Here is a 23,765-nt window from a genome sequence, read left to right on the forward strand (position 1 = left end):
GTGAATTAATGAGTGTGTGTTTATTGGGGTCCTAGAGTAGAGGATAGGTAAGGGAATTTCCTGGATCTTCATAGGATTTCTCAGAGCATAGTCATACCCCAGCCCACTTTATTCCTTACAGGTTTTAGACTAGGCAGGGTCCCTATTCAGATCTTTAGAAAAGAGCTAATATAATGCTTTTCTGAAACATAGGACAACTTGCTATGTATTTTGGGGTTATGTTACTTAAGAAACATGTTCACTATTATTGGAATAATATGCTCTTCTACATTAATTCTAATGAAATTGAAGAAAGAGAGTTCACACCAATATTGTGACGTGCTTAATGGTGTTTAAAATCTCCAGGAGACTGGGCCAAAGTAAACATAAAAACTTTATAAGTGAAAATGTAGTCATTACTTTCAGTTTGTGTGAGCATCAAGATGCGATATTTTGAACCAATTACAACTGGTATATAGTATATAGTACTTTGAAAAAGACCCATTAGAGAATTAAAACATGAGCAAATTAGTGTTCTTTAATGGGCCTAGCAGAAGATCTTTGTTGCTTCAAAATCTTTTCTAATTCTCATCACTTAACCTTCTTGGCTATATAAGCAAAAGATTTTTCCTTTCACATTTTCTAGAACTGTGTGTATTCCAAGAAACATATCTCTTAAATAGCAGATAGTTGAAACATCTAATATAAATTCTGAGTTTTATATGTCTCCATCTCTGATGGAGATGAATGAAAAGAAAAGAGCAACCTTTTTAGTTGCCAGTAATTATGTATTTTTTTTTTTAAAATTTTATTTTTTTTTTAGTTTTTTATTTTTTAAATTTTAAAATCTTTAATTCTTACATGCATTCCCAAACATGAACCCCCCCTCCCACCTCCCTCCCCATAACATCTTTCTGGGTCATCCCCATGCACCAGCCCCAAGCATGCTGCATCCTGCGTCAGACATAGACTGGCGATTCAATTCACATGATAGTATACATGTTAGAATGTCATTCTCCCAAATCATCCCACCCTCTCCCTTTCCCTCTAGTCCAAAAGTCCGTTATACACATCTGTGTCTCTTTCCCTGTCTTGCATACAGGGTCGTCATTGCCATCTTCCTAAATTCCATATATATGTGTTAGTATACTGTATTGGTGTTTTTCTTTCTGGCTTACTTCACTCTGTATAATCGGCTCCAGTTTCATCCATCTCATCAGAACTGATTCAAGTAATTATGTATTGATGAAAATATGGATGACTAATAATTTGTACTGTATTTTTTGTATATTGATCTTTACCCTGCAACTTTGCTGAATGTGTTCATTAGTCTTGAGAGTCGGGGAGTGGTGTGTATGTGTGCGTGTATCTATGTACTCCTTTGAATTTTAAATATGCAAGATCAGCTCATTTGCAAATAGAGATAGTTTTGCTTTTTCCTTTTCAATCTGGATGTCTTTTGTTTCTTGTTTGATTGATCTGTTGGAACTCCCAGTACAAAGCTGAATATCAGGGGTGAGAATGGATATTCTAGGCTTGTTCCTGATCTTAGGGGGAAAACTTTCAGTCATGTGCTATTTGGTACGATGTTGTCTGTGGGTTTTCATAGATGTCCTTTTTATCAGGTTGAGGAAGTTTCTTTCTGCTCCTAGTTTGTTGAATGTTATTATCATGAAAGTGTTTCATTTTGTCAAAGGCTTTTTCTGCATCTATTGATCTGATCATGTGAATTTTGTCCTTTATTGTGTAAATGGGATTTATTACATTGACTAATTTTTGTATGTTGAACCAACCTCGCATTCCCAGAATATCTCACACTGTCATGATGTATAATTCTTTTGTACGTTGCTGGACTCCTTTTGCTAGTAATTTTGTTGAATTATTTAAAAATACAGACATTTGTCAGCTTCTTTTTTATTACACTTGGGGAGAAAAATGTTGGTACATGACTCCTTAATGGAAATATGGAAGTTTCATTTCTGCTCATACTCTTAATGACTGTCCTTTGAGTGATAATCAAATTTCAACATATGCCTACCTGAGTACTCACATTCAGAAACTTTTATATGATGGTTAGCTAAAGAGCTTTACCTTGAAACTTGCTTAAGAAATTCCCACACCATATTATTTCTTGCCTGACACATTCAGAGTTTAGGTCCTGACCTTGTGAAAGTCCCTCAGGTTTTTGTTTGTTTGTTTGTTTGTTTTTGGTCTGAATTCTTTTGTTTTTATTTGTTTTTTTGAGTTAAATATTTTTTATAATGTTGTGTTGATTTCTGCCATCAGTTCAGTTCAGTTCAGTCGCTCAGTCAGGTCCGACTCTTTGCGATCCCATGAATCGCAGCACGCCAGGCCTCCCTGTCCATCACCAACTCCCGGAGTTCACTCAGACTCACGTCCATCGAGTCTGTGATATCATCCAGCCATCTCGTCCTTGGTCGTCCCCTTCTCCTCCTGCCCCCAATCCCTCCCAGCATCAGAGTCTTTTCCAATGAGTCAACTCTTCGCATGAGGTGGCCAAAGTACTGGACTTTCAGCTTTAGTATCATTCCTTCCAAAGAAATCCCAGGGCTGATTTCCTTCAGAATGGACTGGTTGGATCTCCTTGCAGTCCAAGGGACTCTCAAGAGTCTTCTCCAACATCACAGTTCAAAAGCGTCAATTCTTCGGCACTCAGCTTTCTTCACAGTCCAATTCTCACATCTATACATGACCACTGGAAAACCATAGCCTTGACTAGATGGACCTTAGTCGGCAAAGTAATGTCTCTGCTTTTCAACATGCTACCTAGGTGATTTCTGCCATACGACAATGCATATCAGCCATCCCCATCCTCCCCAGCCTCCCTCACTTCGTCCCATCCCATCCTTCCAGGTCATCAGAACACAAGACTGGGCTCGCTGTGCTACACAGCAGCTTCTCACCAGCTATCCATCTCATACCTGATAGTGTGTATATGTTGATACTTCTTTCTCCACTCTCTCCCTCCCCCACTGAGCTTAGTTTTCTAATCAGGAAATAGGAATATGAGAAGCAAGTGAAACATATGATGTGAATGTGCTCTTAAGATATTACGTGATGTTAAGATAGAATTGTTTATATTTACTTAGGTATGTAAGTGTAATTACTTAGCAGTGGGCTCACAAACTCAGATACCTTCAGGGACCAAGAAGATGCAGTAATTGTCTGCACGTGCTAAGTTGCTTTAGTTATGTCAGACTTTTTGTGACCCTGTGGACTATAGCCAGCCAGGCTCCTTTGTCCACAGTATTCTCCAGGCAAGAATATACTGGAGTGGGTTGCCATGCCCTCCTCCAGGGGACCTTCCTGATCCAGGGATCAAACCCGCATCTCTTATGCATCCTGCGTTGGCAGGTGGGTTCTTTACCACTAGCACCACCTGGGAAGCCCCAAGGAGAATTGTCTGAAACAGTTACATAATTAGATGCAATGGGGCCTGCGGCCAGTTGAATGCTTGGACACCTTGTTTCAGTACCTTCAAATTTAAAATAAAATGAAGGAAACAAGCCAAGCCCCCACTGACCTGGCCAGACATCACACATCTTCCTCTGCGGGATTCCTGGTATAGCGAGTCAGTGAGAGAGTGTGACCCCTGGGTGTCTGGTTCCAGCTCCACCATGGAGAAGTTTCATAACCTCTCTGTTTTGTTTTTTCATTTGTAAAAATGTGGATAATGTACACCTTGCCTGCTCCAAGGGCTGTTGTGAGAGGCTGAAATGAAATAACATGTGAAAACGACCTGAAAACTATTGTCGTTTGCATGTTATTGTTGTTTAGTTGCTGAGTTGTGGCCGTCTCTCTAGGACACGATGGACTGTGTGTAGCCTGCCAGTCTCCTCTGTCTGTGGGATTCCCCATGCAATAATTCCAGAGTGGGTTGCCAAGTGGTCTTCCTGATCCAGTGGTTGAACCTGTGTTCCCTTCATTGGCAGATAGATTTTTTACCACTGAGCCACCTGGGATTAAAGCTATATAAATGTGAGGATGTTTGTTTTTTTCTGCTTCTGTAAATCTTTGCTTTCCAACAAAGATACTTTTCTTCTTAAGAAGATTCCATAGCCACACATGGAAAACTCCAAAAGGCCAGCTAGTAAAGTCCCCTTTCAATAGTATAAGCTTGGTAATAGATGCAAAGCCTGTTTGATATGTTTGCTGGACTTGAATTGTTACCTGCATTTTCCTCTTGACATTGCAGTAAAAAGAGCTATGATCTTGTTTTTCTCACCATTACTTTCTCTTACATATGTGAACACTTTTGACAGTACCAGCAATATGGCTCATAATTCTCACAAACCAGAGATGGAATCTGTAAGAGTCTTCTGTGGTTTCCTTAACAAATAGACAGAAAGTCAAAACCTAAGCTTTCTTGGTTTTCTGGTATTTGAAAGAGTGATTTCTGTAGTTTGCGGACGGCAGTAAATCCAGTGCCAATATCTTGAGTTGTCTGTGGGAGGTTCTTCTGATGCCTGATGTAACTTGTGGATCAGACTCTGCACAAGGCTTACCTGGCCAGGGCAGCGTCTGCCTCCTCGATCGGCAGGGCATTGTCATAGGAGCTCATGATTACGTTTATTGAACTGTGCACAAAACACTCAGAAGAGGTCATGTGGTCTCTACTCTGAAAACCATGAAGTCTGGTTGGAGAGAAACCAGTGTCCATGAAGTAGCTCTAGAAGCTAGACTCCTAGACTGTTAGGTCCATGTGGACGGAGACTTGGGGTCATCTCTGCAGCCCGGTTTCCTCACTATACAGTGAAGAACACCGTGCCCATAACACAGTGTTAATATCCACGGTGCAGTCCAGGAGTTCTTAAATCTAGCTGCTTCCCAGAATCACCTAGACATTCAAAGTCTCTAGGGTGGGGGACCAGGGATTTGTACTGGCTTATGAAAAACCCACAATCTCAGGTGATTCTGGCATAGCCAGTTTGCTGCATGGATTTGGGAATGGAAATGGTCCAGCTGGGAGTGGTTTTGGAGTTTAAGGTATAGAAATCTCAGTGGAAGGCCAAAGGCCCTGATGGAGAACTTGCATGTTTATGGTCAAGGGATAGGCGAGCTGTTAGGGAAGAGTTGGGAACTGGCGTGGCTAAGGTGATGAGAAAGATGTTTGCATCAGACCAGCCTCTTGTATAGAAAGGGGCTGAAGGGGAGTGCATACCTTTGCTCTGACAAAGAGCTATGACAGGCTCAAGACATTCTGATGTCACTTTGACTTGTGTGTGTGTGTAAGGTTTTAAGAAAGTATTTGATTGCATTATAAGTAATTCTGCGAACCTGAATTCATTGTATTTGACTAAGCATAATTTTTTTCAAGTTTATCATTAGTGTCATGGTTAACACAGGTGTCATTTGGTATCTATGGGAGATTGATTCCAGGACCCCTGAGGATGCCAAAATCCACCGATGCTCAAATCCCTTCTACAAAATGGCATAGCAGGTCGGCCTCCACATCCGCAAGTTCCATATCCAAGGATCCCCGGTTGGTTGAATGCTGCTTCTGCGGAACCTGTGGATACCGAGGGCCCCTTGTGTCTTCCGTGCCTTCCCCAAATTGGTTTTAGAGTAACACTGGTAATTTTGTGTGTTAGTTGCTGTATCTATTGGTCATAAAGTAATTGATATGCACTATGCTAATAAACGTGCATAAAGAAGTGTGCTATGGACAAGCAGTGAAAACATGAGCATTTATAAAAAACTATCCTTTGTTGAAAATAATTTTATGTCCTCAAGAAAGTGAGTTCTCTTGACGACATTTTAAATGTTACTAAAGATACATGATATTTTATCAATATAAATCTTTCATAATAAATTAATGTGTCTAACCAGTATGCGTAGTGAGACACCGATTCCCTTTTTTGTTAAAAAAAAAATCTGTCCACTGTATATTTACATATTGTTTATATTTCACTGTCAAAATATTGAACATATATATATATATATATATATTTTGTATTGAAACTATTCCCCTGGCGTGTGAGTTGGTGGAAGGCAGGAACCACCTACTAATGTTGGAGAGCATTGCTCTGAATCAGGTGGTCTGAGTCCGCCCCACTCCCACCCCCCAGGGCCACTGCTACTCACTGGCCATGGATGACTATTTTGTCAATTGTGAACCCTTGAAAAAAAATATACCCGCCACAAAGGATCGCTGTCTGGGTTAAATGAGTTCATAGGTATAAACTGTTGTGAGGTTATCTAGTTAATGCCCCTCCTTGTACACCGGAAGAGTCTGGGGCTTATTCCCAGAGCTCACTCAAGGTCACTGGGAAGCTAGAACCTCAGCCAGAACCCAGACGCTTGACTCCGAGGCAGAGAGGAGACAGTCCGTTCTCTCTGCAGCACGTTCTTCAGTGTCTGTCACTTGTTCTGACTCCCCAGCCCCAATTTCGCTCTCTTTCTGTCTCTCCTACCGTCATCTCTTTCTCTCTGCTTGTCCTCACCCCAGTCTTCCTCTCTTAGCCTTGAAACGTGGAGGTTAGAGAACCCCCCCACCCCCTCCCTGCCAACATCACATGTGCTTTTTTTTTCCTTTTTTTCCTGAGAAGAGAGCCTCCAGCTTTCAGCAGACTCCCAGAGGCATCTGTGACCCCACTTTCCACGAGGGTGGACATGGCCCTTGCAGCAGCTTTTTCCACCCTGAGCAGAAGCTGAGCTGGTGCTCAGAGAAGTAGCTGTATTCCTCTGTTAGTGTTTCCAGGTGCAGAGGAAAGAGGGCGAGCGCAGAGGGAGGCTTGGCCAAGCTGTCTTGCTGGGTGAAAATGATTGCATCCTGAAGGCACGGCTGAGGCTCTTCTGAACTGTCTGAACAAGCAGGAGGCTTGGAGTTACACAGCTGGGGCAGAGGGACAGCGTGGGCCATGGAGAGTCAGCCAGTAAGGACTCAGAGCCTACGCAGGGCTCTCTTCACCTGTCATTTCCTAAGGACACAACAGGAGTCTGCTGCCTTTGATTTGCCTTAATTGCAAAAGTTGATTATGTAGACATTTTCACAGTGTAGGCCTAACGTGTAAAAGAAAAACGCAGGTGTTCTGTGACTAAAAGGAAATTAAGGAGACCAGTATTGTGTATAAGGACTCAGGGATTCAAATGCATTGGTATAGAGCCATTTTATAAGACTGCATATCACCCTGTTTCCGAAGGGCTTTTCAAGTGTTAACTGGAGCCTGAGTTAATTCTGAAGGTCACTCACTCAATGGTAAAGTCATGACCAAATAGCTTCCCGTGTCACTTTGAGAGTGGTCATGCAGCCCTGGATGTTTTTCCCTCTACGATGTAGTATTCAAATTTGTCACACGACAGCTTTCTCATAACTGATGGTGAGGCCCTTTTTATTGGCTGCGGCAAGATCAAGGACTTTTTAATATAGTCTGGCTGGACACCAAGAGTACAGAAGCGATCCATTTCTCCCCTGGCAGTTGGGGAAGACAAGTTTATGTTGGGGGCATGGAGTTAGCCATGGAGGGCTTCATCAGGACGACATTCTTTTGCCAAGTATGTGTGATGAAGCCGGGGTTAGACTTGGGGAATTTGGACATGGTGTAGATGTAGAATCCAGAAAGCAGCATGGGGTGGTCTGGTCGCTGTGCTTTAGTCAGTGTCCGTCACGGTTCTGCTAGAATTAGACGATTTAAGCATCTAGGACGATGCTGCACTCTTGTCTCTTCTGAAGTGTGTCTGTTCATTCATTTCATATTTCAACACATCTTAATTTTTCCTGACATTGTGTTTACTTTTAGGACGACCTGAACCATTTTTGATGAGAAAAACTCATAATGAAAAAGCAAAGTTAAGAAAATATTAGAGCCTTTATACTTAGGCTAAACTTTTTTAAAGGGCTTTCCAAGGAACCAGATATTAAAATTAACTGAATGAAGGAGAGAAATGTCAATAGGAACTTTTCTTTAAAGTTGTAATAATAGTAATAAAACAGCCTATACACGAGAGCTTTCTGTGTGGTTCCATCTCATTTTTACCTCCAGTAGACGTAATTTCTTTACAGAGGCTGCCTGTTGACAATTACGGGAGCACATTTGGTTCACAAGAGACCAAATGTGGGCTTTTCTTCTGGCTCTGCCCATGGAGAAGGCAGTGGCACCCCACTCCAGCACTCTTGCCTGGAAAATCCCATGGATGGAGGAGCCTGGTGGGCTGCAGTCCATGGGGTCGCTTAGAGTCGGACACGACTGAGCGACTTCACTTTCACTTTTCACTTTCATGCATTGGAGAAGGAAATGGCAACCCACTCCAGTGTTCTTGCCTGGAGAATCCCAGGGACGGGGGAGCCTGGCAGGCTGCCGTCTATGGGGTCGCACAGAGTCGGACACGACTGAAGCGACTTAGCAGCAGCAGCAGCAGCATGCCCATGGTTAGCATCTGATTTTTAATTTCCGTATCTATAAAGTGGGCATGCTATTACTGTCCCATCTTAGGTGAATTGAATGAATGAATTCTGACAGTTAACCCAGGACAGAGTCTTGCACTTAGCACTCAGTAAATCGTAACTCTTTTCCCCGAAAAGATTCAGTGCACCTGAAGGAACAGAGGTGAGTGTGAGTCAGTTGCTGGGGCCGCATCCTGTTCAGGGCCCCCCTGCTTTCCGTTCCTTTGAGATTCTAGGGCACACAGCTCCTGGGCCAGGCTGGTGGAGGAGAGTGCAGGCCGAGGAGAGGTGGGGAGGCAGAGCAGAGTGTGGAGATGAAGCAGAACCTGTCTGGGGTTGGGATGGGGGGGCTCAGCAGGTAAGCAGGTGGGGGTTTCATGCTTTTCCAGCTCTGTTCCATGTGGCTTCCAGAACTTTCTTCGTTGTCTTCAGATCTAAATGAAGGGGAGAGAATAGCTCTTACAAATCCACTTCCTGAAATTTGGAAGCCACTTCATGGTTAGACAGAAAACAGGTCTCTGTATCAAGATCTTTTCATCCATTTCACCATAACCACTCTGCCTCCTGAGGGCTTTTTTCCTCATTGTGCTTGTGGATGGTGGGCTTGGCCCCTCCTGCAGTGGGACACCCAGGAGCTGGAGGTCTTCTCCGTGCTGCTCTCTGACTTCTGTCTAGGCAGTCTTGTTGGTTTTGGGGCCCCGCTTTTCCGAGGCTTCCACGTGGCCCCCAGGTCTCTCCTGTCACCTGGCTTTTTAGCCACCTCCTTTATCCTCATTGGCTTCCATGGTGGGTCAGATAGTAACGAATATCTGTGCAATGCAGGAGAGCTGGGTTCAATCCCTGGCTCTGGAAGAGCCCCTGAAGAAGGGAATGGCTACCCACGCCTGGAGTATTCTTGCCTGGGGAATTCCATGGACAGAGGAGCCTAGTGGACTATAGTCCATGGGATTGTGAAGAGTCAGACATGGCTGAGCAACGAACACAACACAGCCCTTAATGCCGACTGCAAAGTTCTGGGCACCTCCCTGCCTACCTCTACTCCTGGCCCAGGAAAGGCCCCGCCTGGGTTCCCAGCCTTGCCTTGACCATCCTCCTGGGTTTCTACACCCATTCAAAGGCCTTCTCTTTTGGAGACGTGCAGAGTTCACTGAGCAGGTCCTCTGGCAGCACCCTGGAACCCTCTGTGGTTTCCTGGAGACAAAGGTGGGTGAGCCAGGCTGATAGGCTGTGGCTTCACCCAAGCGCTGTCACAGGCCAGTTGGCTCTGCTTGGAGGGCGCTCGTACCCTCCCTCTTGACAGCTGGCGCAGCGGGACACAGAGGCGTTAACTTCGTACCTAAATGTTGCCGCTGGCGAGTGGTGGCACCAGGGGCGCATCCTAGTCCTCTGTGACAGGCAGAGAGCTTTGCTTCCCTTTGACCCCGGAGGAAGACAGTGTTCTTCAGCCCTGAAGTAGAGATTTGGCTGAGAAGCCACTGACATTGTACCATTTAGCCCAAACAATACAGAATTTTCCCTTCAGGGAGAATTCTGAGACAAGCCTGTTAGTACTTGGTGCATGCCTATGCTTTTTTCCCCCCAGAGTTTTACCTCTTTTTTTTTTTTTTTGGTGATAGAACCTTCTTTCTTCTCCTTCCTGGCTCCTTCCTCCATCCCCTTCTTTATGATCTGAGATGGTTGGCTTTACTTTTGCTTCTTGTCTCTGGGTTTTGGAACAGTGATGTACAAGAGGGTTGACCCATCTCCCTAGAGCTTTTTAAAGCTCAGGCCCTGCATAATAATGTAAAGGAAAATAAAGCCCTCAAAATGAACTGTAGTCATGTTTTAATTAGAAGTAATATATTGGGTTGGCCAAAACATTTGTTTGGGTTTTGCCATAACAGCTTACATGAATGAACTTTTTGGCCAACCCAATATTCTTTGACAGAGCTAAACAAACTTGTGATAAACTTGCAGGAAATACTTTGCCAGTAGCAATAAATAATAGTAACAAGAGCTGCTCATCACTAAGGGCATCTCATCCACACTGTCTCCAGTCTTCACAGTAACCTACCCTGCTGGCAGATAAGGAAAGCAAGACATAGTTGAGGTTGAAGCCCAGTTTCGACACTGGACGTAGCATCATTCCAACTTTAAAGCAACACAGGTTCTCTCTCTGTTAAAGGATCTAGCAGCCTTCAAACTTTTTTTTTATTATAGTTCTTATTCTTGGTCAGGCAGCTGTGCTGGAGGACTGGGGGGAGGGCAGAGCAGTTTATATACTACGTAAGTAATGTTGACCTACATGCATGGGTAGTCAAGAGCAAGGAGAAGAAGCACCTGGATGTTCTGTCTTCATGGCTAGAAACGCAGGAAACGACCAGCTTCAGGGAGACTGACTTCCTAATCTTTTCCTACGGCGAGTCTGACAGCAGCCTGTTCACCCAGCACTCAGGCATGACATTGGCATCCATCAGACTGACTTTAGTCCCAACTGAGAATAAACTTCAAACCAAGGAGCAAACACTGGTACAGGAACTAGGCCCGGAGGAAATGTTTAGATTATATCTGCAAGTGTTTATGAAGCTAGGGCCTCTGAGTTCTGCTGAAGGGCTGGAAGGAAGTACAATTCATATTATAAACTCTTGTGTTCCGGAGGGTCTGCCCATCTCTGAGGCCTGAGCAGGAATTGCTCATGCCTGTAGAATTCCCTGTGTTCTGGTGGGGCACCCATTATACAACAAGGGGCACAGACAAGAAGGGCAACGTGGCAGGCAGGTCTGCCATGGTGTTGACAACGGAGTTGAGAAACGTGGGCTAGTTTTTAGTTAACCTTTTGAAAAAAATTTCCGGAGTATTAGTTGATTTACAATGTTGTATTAGTTTCAAGTGTTCAGTACGTTGATTCAGTTACACATATGTTCCTTCTCTTTCAGGCTCTTTTCCCATATAGGTTATTACAGAGTACTGAGTAGAGTTCCCTGTGCTATGCAGTAGGTTCGCGTTGAATATCTGCTTTTATATATAGCAGCGTATATTGATCCCAAGCTCCTAATTCATCCTGCCTCCCACCATGTTTTCCCTTTTGTAACCATCATTTTGTCTCTGAAGTCTGTGAATCTGTTTCTGATTTGTAAATAAGTTCATTTATATCATTTGAAAAATGAGATTCCACATATGAGTGACACCATATTTGTCTTTCTCTGACTTCATTTAGTGTGATGGTCTCTACGTTCATCCATGTTGCTACAAATGTCATTATTTCATCCTTTTTATGGTTGAGTAATATTCCACTGTGTGTGTGTGTGTGTGTGTGTGTGTGTGTGTGTGTGTGTGTGTATAGTACATACACACACAAATATATATCACATCTTTTTTAACCATTCCTGTCAATGGACATTTAGGTTGCTTCCATGTCTCAGCTATTGTAAATAGTGCTGCAGTGGACTTTGGGGTACAAGTATCTTTTTGAATTATGATTTTCTCCATAAATATGCCCAGGAGATTAAGTGTGCTCTCTGTGTATAACAGTTAACTCCATTTGACGTAATATTATTCTCAATTTGAGTTTTTAATCCTTTCACTGGGAGATGTTTGCAAGTCCACTTAACCCACTTCAGCCTGCAGCGCAATGAGCCTGTGCCCTGTGTCATCATTTATGCACTGATTAAAAACAAGACTCAGTGCTACAGCTGGGAGAAGGCCCCCTGAGACACTGTTTAGTTTGCACTTTTGAGTCAGGACCACGTCATATGTACATACTCCTGTTGAGAGAATTGTCTGACTCAGTGAAAGGTGGAACAAATAGTCTCTAAGTCTCTTCCAGCTCTAAACAGATTATTTTGGTTCAAAATAATAAAAGCAAGCCTTGTAAGAAACTGCAAATTTGAGGTGCTAAAAACTCTTTAGTATTTTAAAAATTTATTTTATTGAAGTTGGGAAAGATTGCGGGCAGGAGGAAAAGGGGGTGGCAGAGGATGAGGCGGTTGGATAGCATCACCGACTCAATGGACATGAGTTTAAGCAAACTCTGGGAGATGGTAAAGGACAGGGAAGCCTGGCATGGTGCAGTCCATGGGCTCACAAAGAATTGGGCACAACATAACAACTGAACAATATAGTTGATTTACAATGTTGTGTTAATTTCTGTTGTACAGCAAAGTGATTCCATTATATATATGTGCGTGTGCATGTGTGTGTGTGTATTCTTTTCTGTTTTAGTTCATCACTGTCACGTTGAGTATAGCTCCTTGTGCTCTGCAGGTGGGGACCTTGTTGTCCATTCATTCTATACATAATAGTTTCCATCTGCTAATCCCAAACTCCCAATCCATCATCCTTCCCTCTCTGGCTTGGCAGCCACAAGTCTGTTCTGTGTCCGTGAGTCTGTTTCCGTTTCATAGAGACGTTCATTTGTGTCCTGTTTTGGATTCCGCATATAAGAGTTTTGGATGGCATCTGTAGAACCCACAGCTTGACAGACTTCTGTGTTGAGTTATTATATCATTTATGTGTCAGCAGAAGCTGAAGGCGCCTGGCTTCAAGATCGCAACCAGGCTAGCGCCCTCTTGCCTAGCTTGTGCCTGATGCTGTGACGTGCATTGTAGCTCTCTGAGTTGTCTGCGGGAATATGCAAAATATGTACATTTTACTAACTGAAATAGTTAGTTTGGAGAAGTTTGCCAACGAAATAACTTAGGGAAGAAAGTCTGTGTTTCCAAGGGACCCGGTTGTTGACGATACAAGCAGGAAATAGGAAATTTGGAAAACTGGGTTAAGATATCAGCAGAAGTTACCAGTTGACTGGATGCCCCTGGGCATTCCTCGACACTCTCCGCATTCTTATTTTCCTCTTGGTAAAAGGAAAATAATTTCCCTCTTGATAAAATTGTAGGTTTGGCTTAAATGATCAGATTGTATGTCCAGCCTTAAGAATTCTGCAATGCTGAGTAGTCCTCAAGGAAAGGAAGTGATGCCTGTTTAGCTTCTGTTAATGGAACAGCTCATCATGGGGAGTGGAGGTAGCTAAGAACAGTTTGGGGACCTGCTAGGAATTTTCTACCTACTTGCTTCCCCAAACTCCCAGGTCATATTAGATCAAGAGGGAGAGGGGTAACATGCTGGATTAGATTCGGTGGTGTGGCTGGAGCAAATTTTCTGAGTGGGTTGAAATTGCACACATTTATTTGCAGTTCTGAAGATCCAAAGACTGAAACAGGCTTCCCTGGGCTAAAATCAAGGTGTCCACAGAACTGTGTTCCTTCTAGAGGCTGTCAGGAGAATCTGTTGCCTTTGTCCAGCTGCTGGAGTCTCTCTGCAACGCTTGACTCCTGGTGTCTTCCTCTATCTTCACAGCCAGCAGCCACCCCCAAAACCCCTGGTTCTCCAACCCTCCTGCCTCCCGCTTCTAAGAACCTTTGTGATTAGATTGGGTCCACTGAGATCATCCCTGTAGCTCAAATGGTAAAGAATCTGTGATGCAGGAGACCAGGGTTCGATCCCTGAGTTGAAAAGTTCCTCTGGAGAAGGGAATGGCAATCTGCTCCAGTATTCTCGCCTGGAGAATTCCATGGACAGAGGAGCCAGGTGGGCTACAGTCTGTGGGTTCACAAAGAGTCAGACACAACTGAGTGACTAACACACAAACTGAGATCATCCAGGAAAATATCTCCAGCTTGAGATCCCTGCCTTAGTCCCCCTGCAAAGCCTCCTTTCCTCCTGCTCTAACATATTCCCAGGTCCCTTGGAACACCCCCATCTCTGGGAGCCGTTTTCTTGCCTCCCACACGCCCTGGTGTTGCTGGCCTTGCCCTGGCCTAGGAGACCAGGCTTCCCTCCCGTGGAGGAGGAGTTGCTAGCAGATTAAATCATCTTCAGCATTCTTGCAGGAGCTACACCTGCCCTGTTCCAGTCTCTTGGGCTGCAACAGGAAGTTTATTAAAAGGAAAAACGGGAAAAAATGGGGAAAGAATGACACTGTCAGGAGACGATTTTAGCAACTCAGAGTCAAAGGCAAAGCCTCTGGAAGGAGCGTCTAGGATGTACACTAACTCAGTTGTGCACAGGAAAAGGCAAACAGGTTCCCGGGGCCAGAACCGCAAGTACTTTGAGGCTTGTCTCCTAGGAAGTTAGGTGTGAGATATGGGGTTTCTGCTTCTCTGGGAGTTCAGCTGCAGTGACCACTCTTGCACTTGATGTTGAGGTCACATGGATTTACTTACTGGTGGTGAGGCTTTTTTTTTTTTTCCCTTTAAGCACTGGGAAAGTATTGAATCCTCTGTGGGAAACAGGTTCCTGAATTTAGTGTGGAGGTGACACTGACACCTTGATCGTTTGCTGCAGCAGAAGCTGTGCGGAATCTTCTTTGTCTTGGGGTGACATTTTAATTGTTACTGCGGTAGATAAGAACTTATCTTGGTTTGCAGTTAGAGATATAATTGATGGGGGACGATACAGAGTGTGAGGGACCAAACTTCAGTGACCCTGAAGACACAAGTTTTTCCCCATAAATGGCAGCCACTTTGCACCCATGGCATCAGAAGAAACTCCCTTGGGTCAGGAGAATTTTGTTTCTCTAGTCCAGTCTGATTTTCTAATTTGCTTTGGTGGAGGCCTGCCAGCTGGCCTGCAAACCAGATTAACACCCCCTGTGAGTGGTGGATGAGCACAAAGATTCCGAGCTGTGTGGTTATGGGTGTGTCCAGTTGGCCAGGAGGTACCAGGGCTCCATAATCCAGGCCCCAAGATATTCTGATAGTGCAGTGCCTTCAAGCCTTGAAACCTCTTACAGAAGAGAAGCCAGCGAGACAACCAAAACACGGTCTTCTGTGTTCACCATCATACGAAACATCAGCAGACGATGCACACTGGGGATTTGGTGGAACCTGTAAGGAAGAGTGAAAGCTTGAATCGTTTATAAAATACCCAAGTCTGAGATTTTCCCTAATTATATGGAAATTTCTTTAGTTGTTTCCTTAATTTTCTTTTCCTTTTTGCTTTGTGTGTTTTTTTTTTGCTACTGTTGTTGCCACATCTAGAAATAGAATTATTCTGGTCTGACAGTTTCTAGGAGGTGTAGCTGCTAGTCCTCCAAGCTCTGCTTTCGTTGTGCTCCATGGAAGGGTCCTTTCAGCACAGCATCCTGACAGAGTGTCCTGACAGAGAGTCCGAGACGCAAACAGCCCAGACGATCCTCTTGACTGTGGGCCTCTAATGCATTATGACTGATGTCATATGCTTCTTCCTTTTAGTTTTCAGAGCTCTAGTATAAGAAGTGCCTCCTTCACTGGAGGGGCAAAACTGTGGCCCCAGATTTTGTTGTTGTGCTTGAGGACTTGTTTCCTTAGTGAAGGCTGGATCATTGTGTTTCCTAGGAAGGTTTTGGAAGAGGTGGTCTGGGGAGCTAGGGGTTTTTGCCACATCTTACCTGGGATCCTTGACATTGAACTTCATCCAAGGCTAGCTTCTGTGTGGTCTTCTCTGAAGTCATCTCATCCCCCACTGAGAAACACAAGACGTTAGCACAGGTCATTCTCGTAAAAGCAAAGGATACTCCCTAGAGCCCAGAGAACTCTGCCCCCAGTTTCCTTTCTAGAGGGGTTATATTTATAGCTCATTGTCATGTAACTAAGTGCTCTATTTACTGGCAGGAGTTAAGATCCTATAATGGTCCTTTTGAACATTTTAATTAGAATTTAGAAAATCTATTCAGGCATCATGCTGCCTCTTCTTACCTTCTTCTCTACCAGGACTTAGAGGTGGGCTTCAGTGTGCCTCTGAGTGGCAGTGGCTGTTTCCAAAATCCTGCTTCATTCTGTGGGGGCAGAATTGGTGTAATCAGGATAAACCATGTCAGTAGGCACTCTCCTGGGCCTTTATTCTCTAGTTCTTGAAGTGGGGGAAAAACACCCCCAGACAAAACAAAACCCCCCTGATTTCCGTGAAGCAGGCTTCTGCAAGCTCTTGATAGCAGCCTTTGAATTGTAGATGGCAAAAGCAATACTTTAATTTTTAACTTGTGGCCGTGATACATGAACTTGCCTTTACTTGAGAAAAGGTTAGTGTCTTGTGTATCTGGCTCCGTGTTGTACTGAGTTTGACTGACTCTGTTTTGTGTTGTGTTGAGCTCCATGTTGTTTTGAGTTTGACTGTTGTATTGCGTTGAGTTGAGCTTCTTGGGGAACAGAGACAGCGCGTGGCTAGGGCTACTGTGAGCAAGTGCCGCAGACCGGAAGGCTTTAACGACAGAAATTCACATTCCTCATGTTTTTGGAGGCTGGTACTCCAAGATGAAGGTGTAGGCAGGGCTTCTTAGGGCTGGGAGGGACAATCTGTTCATGCCTCTCTCCTAGCTTCTCCTGGTTTGCTGGCAACACTTCATGTTCTTGGCTTGTGGTCACCTTGATCTCTACTTTCATGCTGACCCTTTGTGTGCAGGTTTGTGTTCAAATGTCTCCCTGTTGTAAGGACATCAGTCATAATGTATTAGGGGCCCACTCTGCTCTGGCGTGGCCTCTTGACTGATTATATCTGCACAGACCCTATTTCCAAATAAGGTCACATTCTGAGCGCCTCAGGGTTAGGCCCTCAGTGGATGAATTTTGGGGAACACAGATTGCAGCAGAGGAAGTTTCTCCAAGACTGAGATTAGGGAATCTGTCTTCAACATTCAGACTTTAAAGTGCTGGATGTTGTCATTGACATTTCACTGAAGCCCAGCAAAACCATATTCGTGTTTAAATCTGTAAATTCATTAGCCAAGTCATTTAATATGGGAACAGAGATCAGGACCAAAAGGACTCTGTTAAAGTAAGAGTGATGGCAGGAAAAAAGAAAACAGTGACAAAACGTCAAAGATAAAGAAAATACAAATAAGAGACAGCCACGATAGTTATTTGGGGAGCATGTTTCAGATGGAATTTTCTGAGTGCAGAAAACCTATGAAGTGGGCCAAGCATATTTTATTGTAATAAAAACCAAGAAGTCAGTATTTGGGATATGGTGGAGTCGTAGCATTCGTGGCATTACTCCCACACTTAAGAAAACCAAAGGTGAGCACTCGGGGTGACTTTGGAGGCGTTTCAGTTTGTTGCTGACACCTTCCCCCCTGGTCCGCGGTGGGCGCCTTCCTGGGACTGCAGCCTGTATCAGTAGGAGGCCCCCTCCCAGTGTGGCCTAGCCAGCAGCGCCCCAGCCGGCTCAGGACTCCCCCTCCCTGGCTCCTGCTCCCCGTGGGTCCACAGCACATTCCCTTGAAGGCCAAGGGGTCACTTGGAGGACATCCTGAGCACAAGGACACAGGGAATCCAAAATGTCTCATTCTGTGGTGAAAATTGAAGTGACTTTTTGGCCACCCCATCTCGTAGACTCGAAAGCTCCAGTTTTTAGCACCTCTCCTAGGGTCTATCTTTAGTAACAGGCATCAGAAGGCATAAAAATACACAAGCAGTGGTGTTTAGTTGAGCAAGCTGGATTTGCAGACTGTCCTACCTACAGATCCAACTACCTACCCTCTGCCATGCAGAGGGTGCCTGGAGTTGGGGCTCTGAGATGGGCAGAATATCTCCCGCGGAAACAGGCAGCTGATTTGCATAGAAAAAGGAAAAGCACATCACAGTCATGGTGCTTAGATAAAGGCCCAGCCTGTTTACTGAGTCATTGGGTGTTCATGGACTGTTCTGCCCGAAGCCTTCTAACATCTGCACATTGCCAGCCCCTTTGAAGGAAGACCCCGACATGGAGCCCTCTCACTGATCCTGCTTAGGTTGGATCCAAAGCTTGGAGCTTGCTTTCTTCAGATGAGGAGCCTTACAGAATTGCACTCCCTCCCTCCAGATGTGTTTCGAGAATCAATAAATGTGTGTTCCCCATTGCCCTGGGACTGTTACTTCAAACTGAAGTCCGTATTTGTATAGTGTGGCCTCATGGAGTCGTCTTATTTATAGACGGTCTAGCGTACATCTCACAATTCATGTTTTGTACACTCTTTACATGAAAACCCAAAGTTTGGAGCTTTGAACCCCTCCTATAATTTTTATACTTTCATTGAAAGATATCTCAGACTTTTCTCCTGTCAATCATTTTTGTTTTTAGAAACATTCTCTGTTTTATGTGATGACAGTTCCAGCATTAAGCTTTTACACACATTCTGCTTCTTTTTAGAAAAGGTCATATACTATTAGACCACGATCAAAAAGAACACATTTACGTTGTTAAATTGCAGTAGATTTCAAATCCAGTGTTTCCATGCTATAACTTCTAAAATGTAGGGTCTTTTTGAACAATATTTGAGTACCTACACTCTGCTGGGCAAGAATATAACTATAATTTTATTCTATTGTGTACTCTCAAAATGTTCATTTCTATCAATAACTTTAAAACAGAAAGACAGAAACAATATGTTCCATTGTAAGAAAAATTTCATTTGTTAAAGTTAAGAACAATCAGACACATTCACTAGAGATGGCTGTTTGCAATATGAAGACTTTGCCAAAAACCATCTGGAGGGCATAGATCTTTAGGTGTTAAGGATAGTTGCTTCATTCAGCAAAGCTTGCCTGAGCATCTGCACTGAGTCAGAGGCTTCCTGTGTGACAGAGGTGAGCACAGAGTCTTTCAGGGCCATGGCTGTGTAGGGCCAGTCAGACGTGAAGACAGTGTGTTTCTAAAATGATCATGTGTGAACAAGGTGAAAATATCACCAGTGATTAGAAGGCAGCATATCACTTTTCAAGCACACAGCTGGAGAATAATGCCGAACCCTGTGTCGTCCTTCAGGGGAGCCAGAGGATGAGCATAGATGAAAGACAGGGGTTCTATCTCAGTCATGAACAGGATAATGGACCCGAGGCATCAGACAACTGCTCTAAAAAGTGCTGTATCTTCCGAAAATGCTCAGATTTCGATTCACAGCAATTCAGCAACAACAGCTTCGCATCTGTTAGTCAGCCGGTTTTAATCTGCTGGAAGGCAAAGTATTTGACAGCTCCTTGTTCTCACGTACAGATCAGCTGCTTGGAGTGTAACCTTTAGGTGTGCTGAGACAACCACGCTTTACCACTTTTTTGTATAAAACCACCCAAACAGAAACAGTCTAATAACTTGCAGTGAGAGACCCAGGAGATGTTTTTTCACTCGATATAAATTGCTCCAATTACCTCCTTTCTTCCTTTCTGTCTGGGGGTATTTTAACGCTCACCCTAGTGTCTAGAAGCAACTTTACAATTAACGAATGGGAGCCGTTTGTGGCAATAGAAATGTCAGAACAGGATAATTCTTCCACCTCAGTGCCTTGCAGGATTTTAAACGAGTGAATGTGACTGCTTGATAAAAGGAAGAAGAGAAATGGGGTCTTTTATCTTTCACCTGAGTATGTAGAAATAAATATGAGTTTTCAACGTTGTACAGAATTTATAGCTTAAGCTTCTAATTGTTATAAAAGAGCAAAAATTCAAAGGCTGTATGTAGTACTCTATTAAACTTTTCCATGCATCTTTATGTTAAATTAACTTAGGGTAATGTTCACAATAGAAAAGCTATGACAAGCTTAGAGAGTGTATTAAAAAGCAGTGACATCACTTTGGCAACAAAGGTCTATATAGTCAAAGCTGTGGTTTTTCCAGTAGTTGACCACCTGATGCCAACAGCCAACTCAGTGGAAAAGACTGCGATGCTGGAAAGATTGAGGGAAAGAGAAGAGGGCAACAGAGGATGAGGTGCTGGAAAGGCATCATTGGCTCAATGGACATGAGTCTGAGCAAACTCTAGGATATAATGAAGGACAGGGGAGCCTGGTGTGCTGCAGCCTACGGGGTCATAAAAAGTTGGACGCGACTTAGTGACTGAACAACAACAAATGTTTGCATGTCTAAGGCATTTTTTCCGACTGATTTGAAATACTGTTGCATCCAATTTCATCCAAGTTTCATGCCTGAAGGACAGGAAAATAGGTTAGGAACATAGGAGATGGCTGAACATTCACTCTATGAAAAGTCACGGCATCCTCATTTTTAGTCAATGAATGCTTATGAGCTTGATCTTGCACTCCAGAGAACACATTTTTTAAGGGACTGGGTGTTTACTAGACACAGGCTATGCTAAGTGTTTTGTCATCTTGTTTGCATATCTTCATGACATTTAGGCAAAAGCTAACATCCTATTTCACAAATAAAGATGTCGGCTAAAAAGTTTATCCCTGGTTCTGCAAATTGGAAGGCTTTTTAACAACTGAGATTCCTGGATCCACTTCTGGAGAGTAGGATTTAGAAGTTGCAGAGAATAGATAGAAATATCTTTATGGTTGAGTTGGTTCTGCAGTTGGTTTTACTAAACACCACAATTTGGAGGCCACACTTGGCTGGAAGACAGTTATGAGATAATAGTGCCGACCTTGGGACTCAGTCCGTGACCCCAGTGCTCATCCTTTGCAGGTGACCATTGTGAGGGCCTGAGCAGAGTCATTTAGAAACCATCATCGAATCCTCGAGGGCTTCCGAGGTGGTTCAGTGGTAAAGAATCTGCCTGCCAATGCAGGAGATGTGGGTTCGACCCCTGGGCTGGGAAGATCCCCCGGAGAAGGGAATGGCCACCCACCCCAGTATTCTTGCCTGGGAAATCCCATGGACAGAGAAGTCTGGCGGGCTTACAGTCCATGGAGTCGGAAAAAGTCGGACATGACTCAGCAACTAAAGAACAACAATCACATCTTAGCATTTGAAGGAGTCCTTGCTTTCATTGTGTCTGACATCTTTCTCCATGTGAAAGTCACATCCCAACATCTTTGACTGAGGGCGTCTGAGCTTTTGTGGGAGGCAGACGAGCCTCCAGTCTCTAGTCGGGCTTTGCCGTGGTTGATCCCTTCTTGATTATTAGTAAGCTCTGCTCTGCGCATGCATAGTCCTTCTATGGCGTGACAGCCTTTATGCTGTTCCAAGCAACCCAGCTTCTTCCTATTGAGGCTTTCCTACTCTGGGCTAACTGTGAGCCCCCCACAAAGGAAATGCCATACAACCCCCATAAACAACCAAGATCTCAACCACAGAAACCTCCCAGCCCCGTGGGCAGGGTACGGTGTGTCTGTTCCTTCCAGGATAGGATCATCACTTAGCTTCTGCAGACCCGCAGTTAATTTTCTTTTCCTCCTTTCTCCCTTTGCTCCATATCAGAATTTGGACACTTGGTCATGGTTTATAACAGAAATCTGAGTCTGGCTTGTCAGAAGAGATCACTGACATTCCAGGTCAAAGACAGGCAGGATTTAAAAGAGCAGAACTTGGAGCATTAAGAGAGAAGCTAGCTGTGCCGAAGCAGCGTGCATCTCAGGTCCACGTGGCCTGGGATCTGGTGGTCCTGGCGGTCCTGGCTGTGCTGGGCCAACCTTTCCTAGGAGAACAGGCTGTTCCTGACCAGCTCCTCCCCTGGAGGAAAAGCAAACAGATTTTTCTCCTATATTAAACCCTTTGGCCCTTTGTGTTTAAACTCTTTCCCATCTTGTTTGAAGTTCCCCCCTGCCCCCCGGCACAAACATTTATCATAGGCAGTGTAAATAACAGCTGACACTTTGTGTTGACTTTTCTATAACTCTTCTGAGCTGTCCATCATTTAGTTAGCCAGGAGTTGGGAGACCTGAATTCATGTCTTTCTACCTTGTCACCCATTTAGAGTCCAGACAAGTCTTTTCATTCTCTGGGCCAAAGTTCTTTTGTGAAATAGAGTTAATAAGCATCCTTGCCCTACCTTGTGAGGAGGGATGGCTAGGGATGCCTAGCCAGAGTCTTGATGTATGGATTACATAAAGGCCATCAATGTTGTGACTAGTTAGTTGCCATTCTTCTTAACACTACTGTTGGCTTCTCCGTGGAATTCAGACTCCTTTTCTAGTGGGCTGTTTTGTTATTTTGCTGTTGCTCTTAAACAGGGTGGAGTTGTCAGAAATATTTACCAGGAAATTCTGACCTTGTGGGGAACAGATCACTCAGAAACAGCTCTGTTAATTGAGCTCAGATGAGCTTGGAGAGGGTGTGTGTGTGCACACACATGCACACTTGGGTCTGTGCTGGCTCCATTTGTTCTCAGGAAGGAAACAGACAAGAGACTGTTTCCCCTGCAGATCACCCAGCTCTTTCCTTGGCTGTAGACTGGACTCCCACAAGTCAACTTTTTACATCTCCCTGGGGATTTAGGATTATTCATCTGGTTTTTTGAGCAACACCACTTTTAACCAAGTGAAAGTATGAGCAGATCTTCGTGTTTCCTGGTTGAGAGGGAAAGAATTATGGGTAGGAGAGTTTAGCTGAAGATACAAGTCACTGCAGCTGCCCATTGTCAAGAGCATTATTGCCTTCAGATCGTAGGTGACCCTGGAGTGGAAGATACAAGTAAGTTATCTTCTATAGGTTCTATTTGTTGACGCTCTCAGACTGTCATCAAGTTTTCCGTAGATTTGTCTCCCATCTTCCGTATCAGACAGTATTTTCTCCGGCTTTCTGTGGGAGTTAATGAATAGATCGCTAGCAAATGCTTTGAAAATCAAATGGTGCCTCAGACATGATAAACATTATTTGGTCCTCATTTGGAGTATATAGAAAAGATCTCTCATTTCTTTCAAGTAATTTTAAGAAGATGGACGAGAGGATGCTTCTCCTCTTGCAGGGAGGTGCACTGCTTTCTCTGATGCAGTACTTAGACCATCACAGATTAACATGTGGTCGTAAGTGGAGAAGGCTTCCCTGGTGGCTCAGATGGTAAGGAACCTGCCTGCAGTGCAGGAGACCCAGGTTCAGTCCCTGGGTCAGGAACATCCCCTGGAGAAGAGAATGGCAACCCACTCCAGAAGAATTGCCTGGAGAATCCCATGAACAGAGGATTCTGACAGGTTACAGTCCATGGGGTCACAAAGAGTCAGACATGACTGAGTGACTAACACGTCGTAAGGGGAGAAATAAAGGAGCCCTCACTGGGTCTGCCAGAACCTTCTACTACAGACCATTACAAACACATTACAGTCTAATCAGCATCTAGTGACTGTGTGTCTGCAGTGTGTCGGTTAGAATATTCAGCTGTGCATTAAAAGAAGAGTTAATAAAGCGTCCAAGAAATGGAAACTAAGGTTAGGAATGGCATTGTGGCCCGTATGCATGTGGCCCAGGACAGAAGAGAGTGAGGGAACTCCAGCTGGGCTCTTTCCTGTGTCTGTTTCCCAGTGGCTCATTGGCCACTAAATGTCTGCATGTATCTGCATGTCACTCATTCCCCCCAAATGTTCTACTCTCAGTTTAATTCAGCACTGTTTTGTCATTTTATGATATGTGGAAGTTTTAGAATTCACTTTCAAAATAAACAATGCACTGAGTTATAAGGATAATTTGTTGATTTCTTGCTGCCTTTTTTTCTTGTAAGACAAATT

General features: G+C 44.0%; 1 protein-coding gene across 9 annotated transcripts in view; it reads left to right on the forward strand.

Annotated features, from left to right (window-relative positions):
- The window catches only part of AFF3 (ALF transcription elongation factor 3), a 628,609-nt gene that overhangs the window by 68,885 nt on the left and 535,959 nt on the right, over positions 1 to 23,765 (forward strand). The window lies entirely within an intron of this gene.

This window comes from Ovis aries, chromosome 3, assembly GCF_016772045.2.
Source record: "Ovis aries strain OAR_USU_Benz2616 breed Rambouillet chromosome 3, ARS-UI_Ramb_v3.0, whole genome shotgun sequence".
In the NCBI taxonomy this organism is placed as follows: Eukaryota; Metazoa; Chordata; class Mammalia; order Artiodactyla; family Bovidae; genus Ovis; species Ovis aries.